Source organism: Plecotus auritus (genome assembly GCF_963455305.1).
Source record: "Plecotus auritus genome assembly, chromosome: X".
NCBI lineage: Eukaryota > Metazoa > Chordata > Mammalia > Chiroptera > Vespertilionidae > Plecotus > Plecotus auritus.
The window spans coordinates 140,172,217-140,191,936 of NC_137784.1; positions in this window are offsets into that span (position 1 = coordinate 140,172,217).

The window sequence follows — 19,720 nt, forward strand, 5'->3', positions numbered from 1 at the left end:
CGCTGGTGCTCAGGACCACAGGGCCGGCGGCTTGTCCCTCTCCTGGGCTGCAGCCTGGCTGGTCCCCATTCCTCTCTTGTGAGCTCATTTGTGCCTGGCTGGTCCCCATTCCTCTCTCCCCAGTGTTGAGTGTCTGAGCCGTTATGGTGTGACTGCGTGACAGCGTGAGGGCATGATGACCATTTGCATATTAGCTCTTTATTATATAGAATCACCTAAAATTCTAAATAGGCCAAATGTCTTTTAATGAGCAAATAGATAAACAAACGAGTGCTTCCATACAATGAATACTACACAGCCAGGAGTATACTCTTCTTTAAAAATATTTTTTAAATTGATTTCGGAGAGGAAGGAAGAGGGAGAGAGAGATAGAAACATCAATGATGAGAGAGAATCATGCATCAGCTTCCTCCTGCACACCCCACACTAGGGATGGAGCCTGCAACCCAGGCATGTGCCCTGACTGGGAATCAAACACTGACCTCCTGGTTCATAGGTCGATGCTCAACCACTGAGCCATGCCAGGTGGGCAGGAGTATACTCTTGATATACATAATCTGAATTGTTTTTCTTTCATGTTATAAGGGTATTATACTGAGTGGGGAAAAAACCGCCAACCTCAAAAGATTCCATTTATATAATACTCTTGAAATGGCAAAATGTTAGTGATGAGAACAGATTAATGGCTGCCAGGGGCTAAGGATAAGGGATGACTATAAGGGGAGAGTTTCTCTGTGGGGATGAAACAGTTGTATGTCCTGGATGTGGTGATGGCTACATGAATCTCTACTATACCCGCCCCCTCCGCCCCAAATAAGCACATGTAAAAGTGATGAAATCCAGATAAGGACTGTAGTTTCATTGTACCAATGTCAGTTTCCTGGTTTTGATGACATATTATGGTCATGTCAGATGCCATCTTTGGGGAAAGCGGGGTGAAGGGTACAGGGAGTACTTTTCCAACTTCTTGTGAACCCTTAATTATTTCAAAATAAATAAATAAAAACTAATAAGGAATAACCAGCAAGGTAGGAGAAGAGTCCAGAAGCCAAAGGAAGAAAGTCTTTCATGTAGAACAATGTGACTTCAGCATTTGGTTATATGGAGGCCACTAGGGACTTAGACAAGAAAAGTTTTGGTGTAGAAGTAGGCACAGAAGCCTGACTGGAGAGTGTTCAAGAGAGACCGGAGGGAGAGGAAGTGGGAACAATGAGTACAGTGTGGAGAAAGTTAAGATTCTTCTTGTAAAAAAAAAAGGACTCATTAATTTCTATCTTATAGGATTTTAAAAATATTTTATAATAAGTTGTAAGTCACCATTAACTTGTCATAAAACACCCGGTTATTTAACTTTATCAGCAAGCTCTGGTGTTATAAAATATATGACATTTTCCTGCCTTGTTTTGTAATGCTGGTTTTGAAAATACATTTGTGTCACTCTGAGCGCCTCTGGGGGATAAATTATACTACTTGTTAATAACCAGGGTAGCAAGGGACTGCCCATGTAGAGAGGATGGAAAAATAATGCAGCAAGCAGATTAATTAATAATGTGACACATCTGAATGTTTTCAGCTCTCAGACTGCAGTAATGATCCCATCTCCTTGACTACCAGCAATTGTTCATGCTTGTCATAAAAAAACAAAAAGGAAGAACCTTGAAGAAGCTTAAAGTGGAAATGGTAAACAGGAAATTGCCTTTCCTCTGCAAAAAGCAAACAAAAAACCCCCTCTAAAATGCCTTTCCTTCAATCAAAACAATAGAATTTACTGTCAACAGATAAATGATACACGTTAAAAACAAACCCCTTACAAAAAGAATTAAGAGACTTACGTAGCCCTTTCAGAGGAAGAATTAACTGAGATTCCCAACTATAGCATCTATGTTGGAAGAAAAATGTCAAAACAACAACAAAAAAACATAATCAGAGAATCAGGTTCAGCACTTGTTATGATCCTATCTAATCAGGATCTTAAGACAACTTTACCCCATTTTTATAATAAGTGGAGCTAACAAATGCCTATTTTCTCTGTTCTTCCTTTTTTTTTTCTTTTCCAGCTTTATCAAGGTATAATTTACATATAACATTGTATAGATTTAAGGGGGAAAATGTATTCATTTGATATACTTATATATTGCAAAATGATTACCACTGTAACATTAGCTGACATCTGAAGTTCTGTTCCTGAGGAAAAAGAGATCAACACCAATCCACAGAAGTTCTGTTCATTTGTGTCATATCAAGAATAAATTTGTTTATTTACTTTGTAATTCATTCATTCACTCATATATCCAACAATTACTTATTGACACTGTGGATACACGAATACAGTGATTCGGAAGATAAGATAACAGAAAACACCTAATCAAAAATATGAAGATAGTGTAAGGAGCCTACGGGACAACATGAAGTGTACCAACATTTGCATCATGGGGTGCCAGAGGGAAAAGAAAGAGAGCAAGGAATTGAAATAGGAATTGAAAACCTATCTGAAAAAACAATGACAGAAAACTTCCCTTACCTGGTGAAAGAAATAGACATACAAGTCCAGGAAGATCAGGGCGTCCCAAACAAGAGGAACCCAAAGAGGCCCACACGAAGACACATCATAATTAAAATGCCAAAGGTTAAAGACAAAGATAGGATTTTTTTTATTAAAAATTTTTTTATTTATAGTTTACATTCAATATTGCTTTGCATTAGTTTCAGGTGTACAGCACAGTGGCTAGACAATCATACACCTTGCAAAGTGTTTTCCCTTATATCTCAAGTATCCACCTGACACCACACATAGCCACTACAATACTATTGACTATATTCCCAAAGCTGTAACCCACCTCCCTGTGACTATTTTGTAACTACCATTTTGTAACTACCATTTTGTACTTCAAAATCCCTTTGTTTTTTTCACCAAGTCGCCCAGTCTCCTCCCCTCTGGCTAGCATCAGTCTGTTCTATCTATAATTTTGTTCAATTTTGTTTACTCTGTTTTTTAGATTACACACATAAGTGAAATAATATGGTATTTGTCTTTCTCTGGCTGACTTATTTCGCTTAGTATAATATTCTTTTGGTCCATCCATGCTGTTGCAAATGGTAAGATTTCATTCAAGATAAAGAGAGATTCTTAAGAACAGCAAGAGAAAAGCAGTCAGTTACCTACAACATTAGTTTATCAGATGATTTCTCAACAGAAATTTTGCAGGCCAGCAGAGATTGGCACAAAATATTCAAAGTGATGAATAGTAAGGACCTCCAACCACTATTACTCTATCCAGCAAAGCTATCATTTAGAATTGAAAGACAGATAAAGAGTTTCCCAGACAAGAAAAAGCTAAAGGAGTTTATCACCACCAAACCAGTATTACATGAAATGATGAAGGGTTTTCTAGAGGAGGAGGAGGAGGAGGAAGAAGAAGAAGAAGAAGGAGAAGAAGAAATAGAAAATCAAAAATAAAATGGCAATAAATACATATCTATCAATAAATACTTTAAATGCATATAGATTAAATGCTCCAGTCAAAAGACACAGGATAGCTGGATGTATAAGAAAACAAGACCCTTACATATGTTGTCTACAAGAGACTCTAGATTGAAAGGCACACACAGACTGAAAGTAAAGGGATGAAAAAATATTTCATGAAAATGGGAAAAAAAACACCTGGGGTAGCAATACTTATATCAGGCAATATAGACTTTAAAACAAAAACCCTCACAAGAGAGAAAGGACCCAGCAATTCCACTCCTGGGTATTCATCTGAAGAAACCCAAAACACTAATTCAAAAAGACATGCATCCATATATTCATTGCATCATTGTTTTAAATAGCCAAGATATAGAAGCAACCTAAGTGCTCATAAATAGACGAATGGATAAAGAAGTGGTACATAGTATATACAATGGCATATTTCTTGGACATACAAAAGAATAAAATATTGCAACGATATGGATAGACCTAGAAGGTATAGTACTGAGTGAAATAAGTCACAGAAAGACAAATACCGTATCATTTCACTTATATGTGGAATCTAAAGAACAAAATAAATGAACAAACAAAATAGAAACAGCCTTATAGATACAGAGAACAGACTGATAGTTGCCAGAGGAGAAGGGGGTTGTGGGGCTTCATTTAAAAGGTGAAGGGATTAAGAAGCACTAATTGGTGGTTACAAAATAGCCCTGGGGGTGTAAAGTACAGCAGATGGAATATAATCAGTAATATTTTAATAATTATGTATGGTGTCAGATGGGTACTAGATTTTCAGGGTGCTCACTTTGTAAATTATATAAATGTATAATCACTATGTTGTACACCTGAAACTAATATACTATTGTATGTCAATTATAACTGAAAAATAAAAAAATTATTTAAAAAAAGACACAGTCCCATAGAAGCATTGATGACAATAGCCAGAAGGTGGCGGCAGGGAACCACATGAGGAGAATTTACTGACTTGGAAAGGCCCTAGATGGACCTTGGGCCTAAGGACCAGCATCTGCCAGAAGTTGGTAGAGGGTATGATGTGTTTCCCAGGAGAAAAAGAAATAGTGACAAGGTTTTCCAGAAGTCCAGGGTTAGTATCTAGTGTGTAAAATGAGGGGCCTACATAACAGTGATTATAAACTTCAAAGTTGCTAAGACACTAGATCTTAATTTTAATTTTTTAAAATATATTTTTATTTATTTCAGAGAAGGAAGGGAGAGGGAGAGAGAGAGAAACATCAATGGTGAGAAAAGATCATTGATGGCTGCCTCCTGCACATCCCACACTGGGGACTGAGCCCACAAACCAGGCATGTGCCCTGACTAGGAATTGAACCGTGACCTCCTGGTTCATAGGTCGACCACTGAACCACATAAACCAGGCTGCATGCATTCTTAAAAACAATCTGAACAACCAGACACGACTGCTAAGGACTGCTAGGTGCTAGGTGCTAGTGAAACTGCAGTGAGAAAAGCAGACATGATTTCTGACCTCAAAGATGTTACATTCAAGTGGGAACAACTTACATTTCAGAGGTGAATGACCTATACAGCAGCAACTGGGAAAAAAGAGCATTTAGAAATATGGACACACAATTGATATGTGAATTTAGTCCCATGGCTATACCTTGCTGCAAGGGAGGCTAGGAAATACAGTTTTTGTTTTTGCTTTTTAGCTGGGTACATTGACTAGGTTTCAGTTACTAAAGAAAAAAAGGATAGAAGAAGATGGTATTAAAGGATGACTAGTTATCTCCGCTTCAGTTGCAAATAAGTGGCTCTTATTAAAATGACTACTGCCAAGATGGATTTGTAGGACTTGAAGAATAAATGATGTACAGAGATTATTTGCATAAGGCTGGTCTTCATTGTTTCAAAAGAAGGCAAGAGAAAGTCACATAACATAAAATTAACATTTACAAAAATTCTCTCTTGAAGATACATTTTTCATTGATTCTAGAGAGAGGAAGGGAGAGGGAAAGAGAAAGAGAGAAACATTGTACCTGCCCCAACTGGGGATTGAACCCACATCCCGGGTATGTGCTTGACCAGGAATTGAACCTGCAACCCTTCGGTGTGCAGGACAATGCTTCAACCAACTGAGCAACACCAGCTAGGGAAAAATTAACCATTTTAAAGTGAGTAATTCAGTGGTATTTAGTACATTCACCATGTTGTCAACCATCACCTCTATCTAGTTCCAAAACATTTTCATCATCCAAAAAGGAATCCCCAAATTCATTAAGCAGTTGCTCCCAATTGTCCCTTTCCCCAAGACCCTGGTAACCATCTGTGTTGTCTCTATAGTTTAACCTATTCTGCATAATTTATATGAATAGAATCATATAATAAGTGATTTTTTTATGTCTGGCTTCTTTCAGTTAGCATAAAGTTTTCAAAATTTATCCACATGTATCAGTACAGCCATGAGCTGTAGAATAACATTTCAATCAAGGATTGACTGCATATACACCAGTAGTCCCATCCTAATATATAAAAACCCTGGGTCTTAAAGTCTGGTAACTACTAAGGCTTAACCAACCGGAAGCTGACTGTTTCCTCTTTAGGGTGGTGCCCCAGCACTGACTGCTGAGGGAGCTGCGAATCAGGGCCCGACAGAGGCCTGAAGAGAGAAGCAGGGACTGATCCATTGCCTCTGTGGCAGCTTTTGATCAGGACTTGCATCTCTCTTTCGCTCCGGGCCTCCATTTCTCTCCAGGCCTCCACTAAGGCTGTTGATCAGCCCCGCCTTTCTGATCAGGCCCCGTTTATAGGCCCAGAGATGCTGACTGGCACAGAAACTGACCAATCAGAACCAAATCTGGGTCAACTGTGAGGAGCCAATGGTTGTCTAGGAGGCGGAGCTTTTGACACTGACTGGCATAGAAACTAACCAATCAGAACCAAATTTGCTGGCAGAGGAGGGCAGTCGAGGGCGAGATCAGGCCGGCAGGGGAGGGCAGTTAGGGGCGATCAGGCAGGCAGGCAGAGGCAGTTAGGGGTGATCAGGCAGGCAGGCAGAGGGGTTAGGGACAATCAGGCAGGCAGGCAGAGGCAGTTAGGGGCGATCAGGCAGGCAGGCAGGTGAGCGGTTAGGAGCCAGTGGTCCCAGATTGTGAGAGGGATATCTGATTGGAGAGGGTGCAGGCTGGGCTGAGGGAACCCCCCGCTCTGTGCATGAATTTCATGCACCGGACCACTAGTCTATATATATATAAAAGGCTAATATGCAAAGTGTCCCCTAGAGAGTTTGACTGGGAGACCAGGAGTTCGATCACTTGCTATGATGTGCTGACCATGAGGGGGCAGCATGGAAAGAAGGAAGGCCCCTCATCGCTGGCCAGGCCTAGGGACCCTACCCATGCATGAATTTCATGCACCAGGCCTCTAGTAAGATTATAATGGACTGGAAAAATCCCTATCACCTAGCGATGTCATAGCACAACTCATTACTCACGTGTTTGTGGTGATGCTGGTGTAAACAAATCTACTACTCTGGCAGTTGAATAAAGTATAGCACATACAATTATGTACAGTACCTAATACTTATATGTATTAAATGATACATATCTAGAATTGTGTGATGAGCAGTCCCTAAGAAGGTAAGTCCCAATGAACTGACCTCTTGATCTCTTGATGTTCATACCTTTATGTAATCCCCTCTCATTGAGTGGAGGCAGGGCTTGGGACTTGCTTCTAATGATAATAAATGACTATGTTACTGGCTTATGTATTTGCTATACTATACTTTTATTGTTGTTTTACTCTTTTATAAATAGAAAGAGTTAACTCTATTTATAAAAAAAAGTTTGTTGCAAAATAGTATGCCATGTTAGACTAGCAGCAGCCTCACACATCTCGTGTGTACTGAGTCTATTGATTGCATCATTTCTCTTGTGCTTGATTTGATCTCATGTTGTTTTGTACATTGACATGGGCTTGTATCCCAGGAGCAATAGGCTACACCATATAGCCTAGGTGTGTACTAGGCTATGCTATCTAGGTTTGTGTAAATGCACACCACGATGTTCGAACAGCCGCGTAGTTGCCTCATGGCGTATTTCTTCTTTTAAAATTGAATTTATTGGGGTAATATTGGTTCACAAAACCATACATGTTTCAAGTGTACACCTCAATAAACGATCATCTGCACACTGCATCGCGCTCCCATCATCCAAAGCAAAGTCCCTTTTCATCCCCCTTTCCCACCTGCCTTTGCCCACCGCCACCTTGCCCCTACCCCTTTTCCCTCTGGCTATTACCACACTATTGTCTGTGTCTATGTGTTATGTATGTATGTTTTTTTTTAATTTAATCCCTTCACCTTCTTTCATGCAGCCCCCCAGCCACCCACCCCTCCGAAAGTTCTCAGTCTATTCCATGTATCCAGACCTGTTTCTATTTTGTTCTAACGACACATTTCTGAGAATGTACCCCCATCATTAAGAGGTACCTGACTGAACTTCATTCCTTTTTACTAGTATATGACTGAATATAGGAAGAGAATCCTTTTAGCAGGTTCACTAGCAGCCCTCCATGTCACATTCTGAACAAAGGCCCCAGCAAATATCAGTTGCCTTACAATTGGGTATAATGTCCCTGAATAGTTTTGCCGAGACAGATGTTGGTATACGTTACCGAGATATTGGTATAAGTACCCTCTTCACGGCTAATGGATCCTTGATGCTTTTTTCAAAGCAGCAGGTTCACAACTGCATTAAGCCAACCGTGACAAACCTGTTCCTTGTTTTCCCAGTCTCTCATGCAGCCAGAGGTGGCCACTTAAGCTCCGGGCAATGAGACCCAAGCAGAAGTGCTCTGGGCCTCAGGGAGATAGTCTGGAAAAGCTTTTGCTTTCTTGATAAAAGCAAAAAGGCTGCAAAAGAAAAAAAGAGTAAATTAAAATGTTAACAAAGTAAAAAATGGGGGAGGTGGATGATAGAGGTCACAGGGGCCCTTTTCTCATATTTCTGCTCTGAAGCCAGATTTGATGGTTGGCGCTGCAGTACTGTCTCTCAATCATAAAGACTTGGTTACGTGGAGATGCAGGCGTTACATCCTTGAGGCACTGAACCTGCACTAACACCTTCCTATGCAGAGAACTCTTGTTATCTGAACAACATAAATTCCTATTTGTTTCAGCCTTTGAGAGACAGGTATTCTGCTACTTATAGCGAAAGTATTTCTAATGAACAACTGATTGGTTTTCCTATACATATCAGAGGCAGAGGTTTACAGCTGCTATGCAAAGAAAGCTATCCATGGAAGGGACTCCTAAGGTATATTATGGCTCACCTCTAACTAGAGTCTAAGACAGCACTTTCCTAATATGGCTACTGAATTATAAACATATAGTCTGTGTGGGTTTGTACAGGCATGAAGTGCCTGGGTCTTCCTGTGTCTTTCTGCCTCACTTGCACTGAGAAAAGGATCATTTATTTATACCTGTGGTAGTCAACACATCCACGAAGGTTCCCCAGGAGCCTTTTGACCTTAGCTGTCATCAATTCACAGAGTGGTGCACTGCAGTGGGAGCCCTGGATGAAAGCCGAAATTTGGAGGATGCCAAAAAAGAGCTAAAACATGTAATACCTTCATTCTGCTTAATGTAGTGAGATAAGAGCAGGCAGATAGAAGGGCCAAACCTGAATTGTTAATAAGAGCTTTAAGGAGTATCTTGAGCTTATAATAAGCTCTTTTTTATTTGAAAACATCTTGCTAATAAGGACATTCTCTCTAGCATTTGCTTAAATATTTTCATATTACTTTAAGATAATTAAAAAAGAACCTGGAGATTTCCCAAGGCTTTGCTTAAATGACTCACATGCAGAGAAATCTCAACGTGTATAATGAGAAGCATAAAACAAAACTATGAGTGCCTAGAAATGACTTTGCTTTTCTTCTAGAGATTCTGAAATGAGATTGTATTTGGAAATTGAGCAGAGGGATTTTGGTCTTTGGAAATAGAAAAAAGAACGAAGAGCTCTGATTTGGGGTTGATAAAATAGGTGAAAATATCTCAAACCTTTTCTTTATATTTAGAAGTACCTTTTATCTAATTTGGAACATGTTACATATTATCAAAGACATTTAAACCCTTTCAGTTTCCTAGGACTGTACTGAATTTTAACTACACATGTTTACTAACACAGATCAAGTAAGTGGATTTTGCCAGTTGATATTCCATAGAAACAAAGCAACAAAAGTAAGAAGGGGCAGAAAATATAGTAGACAAACACAAATGATAACTAAGAAGGTATGAGTTCTAAATAAAGTAGATGATCAAGAATCCACATGAGCCCTAACTGGTTTGGCTCAGTGGATAAAGCGTCGGCCTGCGGACTGAAGGGTCCCAGGTTTGATTTCAGTCAAGGGCACGTACCTTGGTTGCGGGCACATCCCCAGTAGGAAGTGTGCAAGAGGCAGCTGAATCGATGTTTCTCTCTCATCGATGTTTCTAACTCTCTATACCTCTCCTTTCCTCTCTGTAAAAAATCAATAAAATATATTTTTAAAAAAAGAATCCACATGAGGTGATTAAGTTAAGGGTCTTGAGATGGGGAGATTACCTGGATTGTCTGAGTTGGCCCCAAGTCTAATCACCAGAGTCTTCAAAATGGGAGGCAAGAAGGTCAAAGGAAGAAGTAGGAGATGTGGCAATGGAAGCAAGATGCTACACGTGCTGGCTTTGAAGATGGAGGGAGGGGCCATGATGCATTTCATAACCTGGAAAAGGCAAGGGAAAGGATTCTTCTCTAGAGCCTCCAAAATGAACCAGCCCAGCTGACACCTTGAGTTGAGCCCTGTGAAACTGATTTCAGACTCTTTTCCATGTGCTCTTAAAGACAATGTGTATTCTGCTGTTGTTGGGTGGAGCATTCTAAAATATCAATTTAGATATAGTTGGTTGATGATATTGTTCAAATCTAAATCATTGTTGGTTTTCAGTTTACTAGTTCTATCTATTACTAAGAGAAGAGTATTGAAGTCTCCAACTCTAATGGTGGACATTTTTATTTCTCCTTTCAGTTCTGTCAGCCTTTGCTTCAGGTCTTTTAAAGCTCTGGTATTAAATGATACATATCTAGAATTGTGTGATGAACAGTCCCTAAGAAGGTGAGTCCCAATGAACTGACCTCTTGATGTTCATGCCTTTTTGTAATCCCTTCCCACTGAGTGGGGGCAGGGCTTGGGACTTGCTTCTAACCAGTAGAATATGGTAAAGGTGATGGGATGTCTCTCTCTTGATTACGTTGTATGGTAAAGTTGAAATGTCACTCCCATAATTGTTTCACATTATGTAAGGCTCCATTTTAACAGATTACAGTGAGAGACATCTTTGTTGGATTGATGAAGTAAGTAGGCATGCTGAGGAAACACATGTGGCAAGGCACTTCAGCCAGCCCCTAGGAACAGCAGGTGACCTCTGAAGCCTGAGGATGGCTGCCAAAGGATAGCCAGAAACAGTTCAGGGCCCTTAGTCATACTGCTGCAAGGAAATGAATTATGCCAAAAACCTGAGTGCGTTTAGAAGTGGATCTTTCCCCAGTCAAACTCATGATGAGGCTGCAGCCTTAGCAGACACCTGGATTGCAGATACCCTGAGGCAGAGAACTCAGTTAAGCTGTTCCCTGACTTTTGACTTACAGAAACTGTGAGATAATAAACGTGTGTTGTTTTAAGTCACTCAGTTTGTGGTAATTTGCTATGCAGCAATAGAAAACGAATGCAGATATATAATGTAATATCTTCTTGGTGGATAGATCAGTTATGCAGATGTGATGTCCCTCTTCATTCTTCATAATTTTCTTTTCTGGGAAGTCTAACCTGTTTGATGTTCATAAAGTCACTCGAGCTCTCTATTATTAATACTTATATGGTACATGTTTCCATAATTTTATTTTAAACCTACCTATGTCAGAATATTTGAACTGAGTTTCTTGTAGGCATTCATTTTGGGATGTTCTTTTATTCATTATGACAATCTCTCTTTTAATTGTTTTATTTAGACCATTTACATTTAATGTAGTTATTGATATGTTTGGATTTAGGTCTACCATTTTATTATTTGTTTTCTCTTTGTTCCATCTGTTTTTTCTTTTGTTCCTCTATTTCTCCTTTCCCACTTCTTTTAAAATTTCTCTGAGCATTTTTAGTATTCCATTTAATTTATCTCTTTGTATATTCTAATGAATATAATAGACACACTCAAGTTTTTACAATCTACCTAGAATCAATATTTACTAATTCAATAGAATATAGAAACCATATTAACATATAGGATCCTTTATTCTCCTCCCTTTATGTTGTGGTTGCTTGTGTATTATATCTACACTAGAGGGTCCCCTAGGCCTAGCCTGCCATCAGGGCTATGTCCGCCACCCCGCTACATCTCGCATGCTCTGCAGACACTGCCGGTGCCCCGTGATGCTCTGCCGACGTTGCTAGTGCCCCAGGGATAGGATGGGGTGGGGGAGGGCCGAAGAGGTGCTCCATGCACCTCCTGGTGACTGGTCGTTTGGTCATTACAGCATCACGGTGTTATGGCCACAGGCCTTTTATGATATAATCTAGAGGCCCGTTGCATGATATTCGTGCAAGAAAAGGCCTTCTTTCCCCTGGCTTCACTCCCAGCCACCTGGGAGCCGGCATGTTCCCACTCCCAGCCCGCCTGGGAGCCGGCATGTCCCTGCTCCCGGCCCATCCGTGAGCCGGCATGTCCCCGCTCCTGGCCGGCCAGGGAGCTGGCATGTCCCCGCTCCCAGCCCTCCTGGGAGCCAGCAAGTCCCAGCTCCCCGGCCTGCCCAGGAGCCGGCAAGTCCCCACTCCCAGCCCACCGGGAGCCGGCAAGTCCAGGGGAGCCAGCAAGTCCTTGCTTCTGTCTGGAGCATGGCCCCAGTAGTTCCCTCTGCCGCCCCCCTTCCCCTCATAGCAGGCGTCATGCCCCTCCTGGCGCTCCGCACCTGCATATGCAAATTAACCCCCATCTTTGTTGGGTTAATTTGAATACTCACTCTGATTGGCTGTGGGCGTAGCAGAGTGATGGTTAATTTGCATGTTTCTCTTTTATTAGGTAAGATAGATACTATTTTCTCTTGCTTTTTTCCTTTCCCTTTTTAAAATGAAATTTATTGGGGTGACATTGTTTGATATGATTATATAGATTTCAGATGTGGGTTTCTATGTTACAAGATCTGTATATTGAACTGTGTGTCCACCACCCAAAGTCAAATATTCTCCTGTCACCATATATTAGAATCCCTTTCACTCACAATCCCCTTCCCTCTGGCAACTACCACACTCCTGTTTGTGTTCACAACTTTCAGTGTTATATCACACATACTAGCTTTTTCTGACTGACTTTTTTCACTTAGCATAATATTCTCAAGGTCCATCCATGTTGTTGCAAATGGCAGTATTTCATCCTTTCTTATGGCTAAACAGTATTCCATTGTGTAGATGTACCACATCTTCTTTATCCAGTCCTCTATTGTAGGACATTTTGGTTGTCTCCATATATTGGCCATCTTGAATAGTGCTACAATGAACATAGGGGTGCATATATTTTTAAACTTGAAATATATCCACACACTTTGAAATCCCATTAGACCATTATAACTTTTGTTTTAAACCAAAATATATATTTAGAAGAACTGGTGAAGAGAAGAACTTCTCTCAGCCATCCTTTTATAACAGGTCTGCTGGCAATGGATTCTCTTATTTTTCCTTCTTTAGAGAATATCTTTATTTGACTGTCATTCCTGAAAGCTATTTTTACTGGGCATATTATTTTGAGTTGACAATTCTTTCAGCACTTTAAAGATATTGTGCACTTCTTTATGACCTCCTTGGTTCCTGATGAGAAATTCATAGTCATTTGGATTATTACCCTAAATATAATGTGTCATTTTTCTTTTTCTGCTTTAAATATATTTTCTTTGTTTTTCTTTTCAATAGCTTAAATATAATATGTCTGAGCATTGATTCATATGATTTTCTCCTGTTTGGCTTTTGCTAAGGTTCTTTTTTTTTTTTTTAGTTTTACAATTTGGTTTATTTTTTAAATATAAATCTTTATTGTTCAGATTATTACAATTGTTCCTCTTTTTTCCCCCCATAGCTCCCCTCCACCTGGTTCCCACCCCACCCTCTGCCCTTACCCCCCTCGCCCCCACTGTCCTCATCCATAGGTGTACGATTTTTGTCCAGTCTCTTCCTGCACCCCCCCACACCCCTTTCCCCCAGAGAATTGTCAGTCCACTCCCTTTCTATGCCCCTGATTCTATTCACCAGTTCATTCTGTTCATCAAATTTTTTATTTACTTGATTTTTAGATTCACTTGTTGATAGATATGTATTTGTTGTTCATAATTTTTATCTTTACCTTTTTCTTCTTCTTCCTCTTCTGACAGAATACCCTTCAGCATTTCATATAATACTGGTTTGGCGGTGATGAACTCCTTCAGCTTTTTCTTATCTGTGAAGCTCTTTATCTGACCTTCAATTCTGAATGATAGCTTTGCTGGGTAGAGTAATCTTGGTTTTAGTTCTTGCTATTCATCACTTTGAATATTTCTTGCCACTCCCGTCTGGCCTGCATAGTTTCTGTTGAGAAATCAGCTGACAGTCATATGGGTGTTCCCTTGTAGGTAACTAACTGTTTTTCTCTTGCTGCTTTTAATATTCTCTCTTTGTCTTTTGCTCTTGGCATTTTAATTATGATGTGTCTTGGTGTGGTCCTCTTTGGATTCCTTTTGTTTGGGCTTCTCTGTGCTTCCTGGACTTGTAAGTCTATTTCTTTCACCAGGTGGGGGAATTTTTCGGTCATTATTTCTTCAAATAGGTTTTCAGTATCTTGCTCTCTCTCTTCTTCTGGCACCCCCATAATTCGGATGTTGGTACGCTTGAGGTTGTCCCAGAGGATCCTTACACTATCTTCATATTTTTGAAATCTTTTTTCTTTTTGCTTTTCCAGTTGGGTGTTTTTAGCTTCTCTGTATTTCAAATATTTGACTTGATTCTTGCGATCCTCTAGTCTGCTGTTGGATCTCTGTATATTATTTTCAGTCAGTATTTGCTTAATTTCTAGTTGGCCCTTTTTCATGTCCTCGAGGGTCTCACTAAATTTATCGGCCTTTTCTAGAAAATTCTTGAAAAACCTTATAACCGTGGTTTTGAACTTTATATCCAGTCGTTTGCTTTCCTCCATTTCTTTCATTTGTGATCTGTTTCTTTGTCTCCACGTTTTGACTGCTTCCCTGAGTTGATAGAGTGGCTTTGTGTGCTAGGTGTCCTATAGGGCCCAGTGGCTCAGGCTCCCCAGTTACAAGGTGGACACCCTTGGTGCACCCCTTTGTGGGCTGTGTGCACAGTCTTGTTGTAGTTAAGCCTTGATTGTTGTTGGTATCACTGGGAGGAATTGACCTCCAGGCCAATTGGCTGTGAGGATCAGTTGTGTCTACGATGGGAGAACTTCTGTGCTGGAGACACCCTTATGAGACAAGACTTGCTTCAGTGGGGCTTTGGTGCTCACTGAGTCTGCCCCTGAGTGTGTCCCTTATGGATCTGAGGAGTTGTAATCTGGATGGTCCTACTCTGACCCCTGGGTACACTGGCTCTTGGATATCCAAGGAGGTGCTAATTTAGCCTCTGCCTGAGTCCACCCAGCAGGAGCTATGGAGAGATCTGCAGATTCCTCTTCTTTGTTTGGGGTTTGGAGGTGCCCACATGAGGCCCAGCTGTGAAGCAATGCAAGCTGCTGTGGGGCCTTGGGCCTTCTTTTGGATGTTCTGGGTCTCACTGACTCAGCTGCAGTTTGTTAGGTAAGTTTAGAATTCAAAGGACCAGGCCATTCATATGCAAAAGCCTCTGCGCTCAGCTTGGATGGGGCGGAGTCTCAGGGTGGAGCAAACAGTAATGGCTTCCAGTCAGCCCTGCCCTAAGAGGCCCCCGGGTCTCAGTGTCCCATGGTAATCGCTGCATGCACCTCTGAGAGAAAGCCGCACTCGAGTTTTGCCCGCTGCCAGACAGTCCAGTTTCTCCCCAAATGAGTCTGGGTCCCCAGAGTCTCGCCCGGAACTGGAGTTCAGAGCAGTCAGGCGCTTGTGTCTCCCTCCCACTTGAAAAAGACAGCCCTGTTCTCAGTTTCCAGCCCTCTCCGCGTGCGCGCCCCGTACCTCTGCCTTTACTTCTGCAGCTCCTCTGAGTCTCAGTGTGCTTTTCTCTTCCCTTCTAGTTGTAGAATTTCCACTCAGCCAGCCTTCCCGTGGTTCTGGATGATGTCCATTTTGTCTTTTAGTTGTAGTTTTGAAATTGTTGTGCGAGGCAGCAGTTCAGGTGTTTACCTATGCCGCCATCTTGGTTTCTCCACTAAGGTTCTTGAATCTTTAGTTTTTTGCTTTTTGATACATTTGGAATGTTTTCAGTTTTTATATATGCACATATTTTTTCTGCATTACACTTCCTCCTTTCCTGAGATTCCAAAGGCGTGAATGTTAGACCTTTTGTTATTATTCTACAGATCCTTATGGTTATGCTCATTTACCTCTCAAGTTTTCCTCTTTGTTGTTTAGGTTGGATAAGTTCTCTTGTTCTATCTTCACATTTACTGACTCGTTCATCCTCATTTTGTTATTGAGCCGATCTAGTTACCTTTAAAATGTCAGTTATTATATTTTCAGTTATAACATTTCAACTTGGTTCTTCTTTTATCTCACTCCTTTGCTGAGACTTCCTATCTTTGCACTCATTTCAAGATTGTTTGCTCTCATTGAAACATTTTTTATAACACCTGCTTCAAATTATTTTTTAGAGAATTCAAACATTTGTGTCATGTCATCTCAGCATTTGGTGTCCATTGATTGCCTCTTCAATAGGCAACTGGTAGTTGAGATTTTTTGGTTTTTCATGTGCTGAAAATGTTTGGCTTGTATCCTGGACATATTTAATAGTGTGCTGTGGGGTCTTATATCTTGTTTTAATCCTAAGGAGGAACATTCATATATTTGTTTTAGTTTGTAGTCAACATGGTTGAGTCCAGATCACAAGTTCTGACCTGCCTTTTGTGGATCATGGCTCCAAAGTCACTCCAGTTTTCAAAACTTTGCAGAGTTATTTAGAACCGTCTTACAGGTGTTTTATCCAGTGGCTAGTCTAGGGTGATCTGATTCTTAGTTCAATTATCACAGTTTTTGGTATGTTGTTTAAGATCAGACCCCCATGCAGGTCAAGGTGAATTTAGGAGTTCATAATGACTTGCTAAGATTATTTTCCCCAAACTCCTCCCTCTCCATAATCTTTCTACTACTTTGCAGTTCTTTGGAGTTCCCCATTTTGCTCCTTTGGCAAGAAATCTGAGTCTGTGTTTACTTCTCTCTGCTTTGCACTTCTTGCAACTTTGCCCATATCTGGGGCCAAGAAGCAGGAGGACATAGAGGGGAAAATATCAATGGGGGTTTGCCCCCACTATTTGGGAACCTTAGCTACTCCAACCACAGAGAAAGGGTCCTCTATCCCTTAGCATTTTAAGCACTTGATAGCACTGCTCCCTGCATTGTCACTGTCAAAGGGAGATTGCCTATTGGTTAGGGTGCAAGAGAATTGAAAAAAAGAAAAAAATGGTGGTCTTTGTTACTTTCTCTGAACTTTAGATCTATGTCCTACTCTTACTGGTGCTCTGTGTCCATGTTGATGCCCCCTTCTGGGATTTGGGCTGCCTTAAGTCCAGTACAGTGGCTACTAGAGGGAAGAAAGAGTAAATTCACTGCCAGTTGTTCTACTTCAAATTCTGGTATTCATCCTCAATTTACCTGGTACAATTTATGTTTTAAAGTCCTTAAGGAGTTGCTCCATGCATTCTGTTCAGGTTTATTGCTGCATTCAGATCATTGTTGTCTGCATTTGTTATTTTTCTGTGTTAACTGGAATCAGAACCCTTGTATTGTATAGGTTAGTTTTCATACATAAATATGTAGAGATAATGGAGTGTTTTCTTTGGAGTATATTTGTGTTGGGAATAATTTTTTCATACTCTACATGAGGCAACAGCTTTATACTATAAATACTCTTCTGGATACCTATCACTCTGGAATAAATCACTCTTAAGCATAGTAGCTTAAAATAACATAAATCATTTTAGTATTATCTAATAGATTCAGGCATTGATTAGGGTCAGCTAGGTGGTGCTTCCTTGTTTATGTTTACAGTAAGATTGTAGCTGGGAATGAAATAATTTGAAGGCTCACTCATTCATGTATGTGGTGTATGGCCTGAGAACACTTAAACAGCTGGGGGTCCTGTGGTGTTTATTTCTGTTTCTATGTGGTTTCTCCAGCACAACAACATCAAGGTAGATAGATTTCTTTTTTATTTTCTACATTTATTGAGATATAATTGACATATAACACTGTGTAAGTTTAAAGTGTACAACATGTAGATTTGATACACATATATTACAATATGATTATCACCATAGTGTTAGCTAACACCTCCATCATGTCACAGAATTATCATTTCATTTTTGTGGTGAGAACATCTAAGATCTACTTTCTCAGCAACTTTCAAGAATACAGTATAGTGTTGTTGTCTATAATCACCATGTTGTGCATTAGTTCCCCAGAATTTATTCATCTTATAAATGGAAGTTTGACCAACAGCTCCCCATTTCCCCACCATCGGGCCCTGGTAATCACCATTCTAATCTCTGACGTAATGCAGTATTTGTCTTCCTGTGTCTGACTTATTTCACTTAACACAATACCTTCAAGGTGCATCCATGTGTTGCAAATGGCAGGATTTCCTGCTTTCTCATGGCTGAATAGTCCATTTTGTGTTTGTGTGTGTGTGTGATCTTCTTTATCCATTTAGCCATTGATAGACACTTCCTATATCTTAGCTATTGTGAGTAAAAAACACAGGAGTGCAGATATCTCTTTGAGATACTATTTTCAATTCCTTTGGATATACACTGAGTGGCCAGATTATTATGATCTCTGAAAGTATAATAATCTGGCCACTCAGTGTATATCCTATATAATAAAAGGCTAATATGCAAATTTTCCCCTCGACCAGGAGTTCGACTAGCAGGCAGGCTGGCCAACCGCCCATATCCCCTCTCCCTGGCCAGGCTGGCTGGACCCCACCCATGCACGAATTCATGCACCGAGCCTCTAGTGTGTGTGTGTGTGTGTGTGTGTGTGTGTGTGTGTGTGTATACACACACACACACACACACACACACACACATATACATACTAGAGGCCCGGTGCACAAAGAGATTCGTGCAATAGGCCTTCCTTCCCTTGGCTTCCAGCACCGGTTTTCCTCTGGCACCCGAGACCCAGGCCTTCACTCCGGCCAGAGTCTGCCATCTTCGTCTTTGCTGCTGACTCTGGAGTCTGCAGTCTTATCTTCACTGCAGCACTCCGCTCCTGTAGATCCCTTCACCCCTTGCCCTCCCTCTCATAGCAGGCGTCCTGCCCCACCCAGCCACTCTGCGCCTGGAGCAGCTGGGCAGCTGCCATCTTTGGCCTTCTAATTTGCATACTCACTCTGATTGGCTGTGGGTGTAGAGGAGGTATGGTCAATTTACATGTTTGTCTATTATTAGGTAAGATACACTGAGTGGCCAGATTATTATGCATTCAGAGATCATAATAATCTGGCCACTCAGTGTATACTTAGAAATGGGACTACTGGATCATATGGTAGTTCTAATTTTAATTTTTTAAGGAACCTTATACTGTTTTTCATAGTGGCTGCACCAATTTACATTTCCACCAACAGTGCCCAAGGGTTCCCTTTTCTCCACATTCTCATCAGCATTTGTTATCTCTGGTCTTTTTGATGATAGCCATTCTAACAGGTGTGAGGTGATGTCTCATGGTGGTCTAGATTTCTTACATGGAAGCTCAGGGCTCCAAGGTGAGGGGAGAACAATAGCATGAGAGTGAGCCAGGATGAAACTAGATTGCCTTTTATGACTTCGCTTCACAAGTTATCCGTCTCCATTGCCACATTCTATTCTTTGAGGCAGTCACAAGGGTCCACTTAAGTTCAAGGGTTGGGAACATAGATGCCATTTATTGACGGGTCGGTGACACGGTTCTGCAAGAGCATGTGGGATTGGAATATGGTTGTGGGCATTTTGGAAAATACAATCTGCTACTGAAAGGGCGGGGAGAGACCGACTCCATGTTCCCTTTGTTCCATGTCCTCCACCTCGTGGAGTCAGGTTCC